Here is a 5,702-nt window from a genome sequence, read left to right on the forward strand (position 1 = left end):
AGAAGAAAACCTAGGCAATACCATTCAGGACATAGGCATGGGCAAGGACTTCATGACTAAAACACCAAAACCAATGGCAGCAAAAGCCAAAACTGACAAATGGGATCTAATTAAATTAAAGAGCTTCTGTACAGCACAAGAAACTACCATCAGAGTGAACAGACAACCTACAGAATGGGAGAAAATTTTTACAATCTACCCATCTGACAAAGGGCTAATATCCAGAATCTACAAAGAGCTTAAACAAATTTATGAGAAAAAAATCAAAAAACCCCATCAAACAATGGGCAAAGTATATGAACAGACACTTCTCATAAGAAGTCATTTATGCAGCCAACAGACACATGAAAAAAATGCTCATCATTACTGGCCATCAGAGAAATGCAAGTGAAAACCACAATGAGATACCATCTCACGCCAGTTAGAATGGTGATAATTAAAAAGTCAGGAAACAACAGTTGCTGGGGAGGATGTGGAGAAATAGGAACACTTTTACATAGTTGATGAGAGTGTAAACTAGTTCAACCATTGTGGAAGACAGTGTGGCAATTTCTCAAGGATCTAGAACTGGAAATACCATTTGACCCAGCCATCCCATTACAGGGTATATACCCAAAGGATTATAAATCATGCTGCTATAAAGACACACACACACGTATGTTTATTGTGACACTATTCCCAACAGCAAAGACTTGGAACCAACCCAAATGTCTATCAGTGATAGACTAGATTAAGAAAATGTGGCACATATGCAGTATGGAATACTAAGCAACCATGAAAAAGGATGAGTTCATGTCCTTTGTAGGGACATGAATGAAGCTGGAAACCATCATTCTGAGCAAACTATCGCAAGGGCAGAAAACCAAACACCTCATATTCTCACTCACAGGTGGGAATTGAACAATGAGAACACTTGGACACAGGGTGGGGAACATTACACACTGGGGCCTGTCGTGGGGTGGGATGAGGGGTGAGGGATAGCATCAGGAGATATACCTAATGTAAATGACGAGTTAATGGGTGCAGCACACCAACATGGCACATGTATGCATATGTAACAAGCCTCCACATTGTGCACATGTACCCTAGAACTTAAAGTACAATTTTAAAAGAATATCATCATGCTACAACCCCCAATACATTAACAGATCTAGGCACCACTGACCATCAATTACCAAAATAGTTGTTATCACCAACTGTTGAAAAAAGAGCAAAAGTCAAAGTTGAATACCTCTCTCTCTCTCCCCTTTTTTTTTTTGAGACGGGGTCTGATTCTGTTGCCCAAACTAGAGTGTAGTGGTGTGATCTCAGCTCACTGCAACCTCCACCTCCCAGGGTCAAGCCATCCTCCCACCTCAGCGTCCTGAATAGCTGAGACCCCAGGCACACACCTCTATGTCTGGCTAATTTTTGTATTTTTTGTAGAGATGGGGTCTTACTTTGTTGCCCAGACTGGTCTCAAACTCCTGAGCCAGGCGATCCACCAGCCTCAGCCTCCCAAAGTGCTAGGATTACAGGTGTGAGCCACCATGCCTAGCCATGAAGTTAAATATTCCTCCTGATTAAAATATATATATATATATACACATACACATATATATACTGTGGTACTTACTGTTTTGTCAAATAAATTGAAGCTGAGATGAATCAGGTCTCCGGATCCAGATACCAGTTTGTAGAAAGTAAAGAGAACAGAAGAACCAGCAGGCTGGACTGCTTCATGTGGCTTCAATCAGCAAATCCAAATTGTGGAAAACTCTGCAGGTCTAATGCCCCAAGTTCTTCAGCAGATAAATTGTATGAAAAAGAAACACAGATAGAAAAAGAGATTAAAAGAGACTTGAGCTGGGTGTAGTAAAACATGCCTATGGTCCAACTGCTTGGAAGGCTAAGGTGGGCACATCATTTGAGACTAGCCTAGGCCAAACAGCAAGAGCCTGTTTTTTTTCTTTTTTTAAAAAAAAAAAAAAAAAGGAGAAGAGACTTAAAAGACATATCAAAATAAAAACTGGGCAAAAGTAAATTTTTATATCCAGGTACTCTTGTGAGGGAATGATTGCTATGCAAATCAGGATAGTGGTCACTTTTGGAGGGATGAAGCCTCTGTGCTGGAAAGGGGACAGATGGAAGCAGTTCTGGGGTGAGGGTGGCTGGTAAAGTTCTAAATTTTGACCTGGGTGGTTGTTACAAGAGTGTTTTCTTTATAATAATTTACTAAGCCATATATATAAATATATAGTATACATGTAAATACATATTTACATATATACATATATATTACGTACATTTATTAAATATATTTATTTGTGTGAGACAGTCATCTGTTTCATTTTATAATAAATTGTAAAAAAAGACAAAAGAGAAGGCATGTTAGAAAAATCCACAAACCTGATGCTGCCCTAGAGATTATTACAGCACTATCAGTACTGGGTAAATAAAGTTATGAAACGTTTTCTGGTGCACAAAGAATATAAATTCTACTGTAGATATAACTGTGTATTATCAGTGGAGGGCTACCTTTCAAGTGCTGGGAGGTTTTGTTTTTGCAGTGCGTAGCAGCAGTCTTGCACGTAGTTCCCACTTCAGCGTCAGTCAGCCTAGACAGATGACCCATTTCTGGCTCCGTGTTTTTCAACGTTTGGTGCATAGAACACCAGCATGATGGCCACCACATGCTTAAGAAAATGCAGATTCTTTGGCCCTAGCTATCTTCAAAGGGAGTAGCCCAGGAATATGCATGGTTAACAAGCACACTGCAAGGTAAGAAACACCACTGGCTTCTCTATTAATGTCTACCTGAAACACTGCTAAAAAAATCAGTTGTATGAAGTTGTCTTGGGGAAGGTAGAGATATTCTGAACAATTTCCAGAAGAGCTATTGAGAGTCAAGACCATAGCCATGATTTTTTTAGTGAATGAACTCAGATTTTGAACCTGTATTGTGTCATGTAGAATACTGAATACAAGAGTGACTAAGCAGTAGCTTGCTTAGAAAAAAAATTTCTCCAGTGTGCAATAGCAATGGTCAGTTTTCCTCCAACCTTTTTGTTTAGGGTTTATTCCCGGTCAAATAAGTCAGAGCCTGGAATTAGGTATTTAAAGTGATAGCTCAATCAGTGAGTCCTCTGAAGCTTTTTAATAACAATTTTATGCAAAAAAATTTCAAATCATGGAAAGAAAAGCAATCTACATTTGTTTATGGTCAGGTATATCCTGACAGAACTTCTAATTGGTCCTTTCTCAGTTGAAGGCAGAGGAGACAGACGTGAAGGCAGAAGTGTGAACCCTTCCAAGACTATATTCTGCATCTTCATCCTCCTCTATCATCTCTCTGCTCACTTTTTCAGACTCTCTCCTAATCAAAGCAGGAGGTGACCCAGTGTCAGTGACTACTGATATGACTTGCTGAGTGCGTGCCAGTTAGAGTAAATATACTTCAGAAAGAAAGTTAAGCTACTGTTTGCTTTTTAGGGGTTTACCTCTAATTTGTAAAATATAGTATTTTATCCAACTCAATTCAGTTTCACAAACATCCTTTGCATTTGTATGGCAGTGTCCTAACAGTGTGGCATTATAGATAACTAAAACAAATAAGACACATTTCCTGCTTCTAGAAAGATACAGTCTAGTTAGGGAGATGGATGAGTAACAGCCAATAATAATAGCAAATCATTTCCACATAAATTAGCTCCTTTTAGTCATCACACTCTCACATTTTTAGCACTAAAAAGGGTAACTACTGTTTACAGAGTTCTTCAAACTTTGGAGAGAAGTTCTGTGATGATTATAAAAAGTCTCAGCATCATTCCCACTGCTCTCCATTATAGTCATTGTTTATTATTGTTATTTTTTTTTAAATTTGAGACAGGGTCTCACTCTATTGCCCAAGCTAGAGTACAGTGGTGTGATCATGACTCACTGTAGCCTTGACCTCCTGGGCTCAAGTGATCCTCCCACCTCAGCCTCCCAAGTAGCTGGGACTACAGGTGCCTGCCACCAGGTCTGGATAATTTTTTTATTTTTATTTTTTTGAGACAGTCTTGCTCTGTCGCCCAGGCTGGAGTGCAGTGGCGAAATCTCGGCTCACTGCAACCTCTGCTTCCCGGGGTCAAGTGATCCTCCTGCCTAAGCCTCAGAGTAGCTGGGATTACGGGCGCCTGCCACCATGCCCCACTAATTTTTGTATTTTTAGTAGAGATGTCGTTTCACCACATTGCCCAGGCTGGTCTCAAACTCATGACCTCAAGTGATCTGCCCACCTCAGCCTCCCAAAGTGCTGGGATTACAGGTGTAAGCCACAGCACCCTGCCCAGGCTCAGATAATTTTTGTATCTTTTGTAGAGATGGGGTTTTGCCATGTTGCCTAGGCTGGTCTCAAACTCCTGGACTCGGGGATCCTTCCACCTTGGCCTCCCAAAGTGATGGGATTGCAGGTGTGAGCCACCGTGTTCAGCCCATTATAGTTATTCTTCATATGACAAAAGAAGAAACTAGGCCTATTAGAAAAGTGTATTTGCTAGAGGAAGAGTAAAGAAGAGGTAGTCTAGTTTGTGTTTTTTTACATAGTATTTTTGTAACCAGTTTAGATTCACAGCAAAATTAAGAGGCAGGCACAGAGGTAGCCCTTATATCCCCTGTCCCCACACAGGCATAGCTTTCCACATTATCAGCACTCCCCACCAGGGTGCTACATTTGTTACAATTGATGAACCTACATTGGCACATCATTATCACCCCAATTCCATAGTGTACATAGTGTACGTTGGGTTCACTCTGTCTTGTACATTCTACAGATTTTGAGGAATATTAAATTATGTGTATCCACCTTTATAGTATGTAGAATAGTTTCACTGCCATAAACATCCTCTTCTCTTCTTAGTCTTCCCTCTTTGCCCACAAACGGTCTGGTAGCCACTGCTTTGCCTTTTCCAGAATGTCATATAAATGGAATAATACAGTTTGTAGCCTTTTCAGATTGGCTTCTTTCACTTAGTAATATGCATTTAAGGTTTCTCATGTCTTTTCATAGCTTGATAGCTTACTTCTTTTTAGCACTAATATTCTATTGTCTAGATATACCATTGTCTAGATATACCAAAGTTTATTCATTCACCTACCAAACTCCTTGGTTGCTTCCAAGTTTTGGCAATTATGAATAAAGCTGCTATAAACATCTGTGTGCAGGTTTTTGTTTGGATATGAGTTTTCAACTCCCTTGGGTAAAAACCAAGGAGTGTGATTGCTGGATTTTATGGTGAGAATATGTTTAGCTTTGTAAGAAACCACCAAACTGCATTCCCACTGCAGTGAATGAGAGTTCCTGTTACTCCACATCCTCACCAGCATTTGGTGTTGTCAATATTCTGAATTTTGGCCATTCTAATGATTATGTAATGATATCTCATTGTTTTAATGGTATCTCATTGTTTTAATTTGCATTTCACTGGTGACTTATGATATGGAACCATCTTTTCATATTCTTATTTGTCATCTATTTATTTTCTTTGGTGAGGCATCTGTTAAGGTCTTTGGACTGTTTTTTAATTGAGTTGTTTGTTTTTGTTGAGCTTTTTTTTTTGTTATTATACTTTAAGTTCTAGGGTACATGTGCATAGCTTGCAGGTTTGTTACATATGTATACTTGTGCCATGTTGGTGTGCTGCACCCATCAACTCGTCAGCACCCATCAATTCATCATTTAT

The 5,702-nt window shown here is 39.5% G+C and overlaps 1 protein-coding gene across 1 annotated transcript in view; it reads left to right on the plus strand.

The window, feature by feature from the left end:
- AKAP6 (A kinase (PRKA) anchor protein 6) overlaps positions 1-5,702 on the plus strand; it is a 524,753-nt gene that overhangs the window by 200,860 nt on the left and 318,191 nt on the right. The gene's annotated exons all lie outside the window — the stretch shown is intronic.

The sequence above is a fragment of the Colobus angolensis genome, unplaced genomic scaffold (genome assembly GCF_000951035.1).
Source record: "Colobus angolensis palliatus isolate OR3802 unplaced genomic scaffold, Cang.pa_1.0 Scaffold202, whole genome shotgun sequence".
Classification (NCBI taxonomy): domain Eukaryota; kingdom Metazoa; phylum Chordata; class Mammalia; order Primates; family Cercopithecidae; genus Colobus; species Colobus angolensis.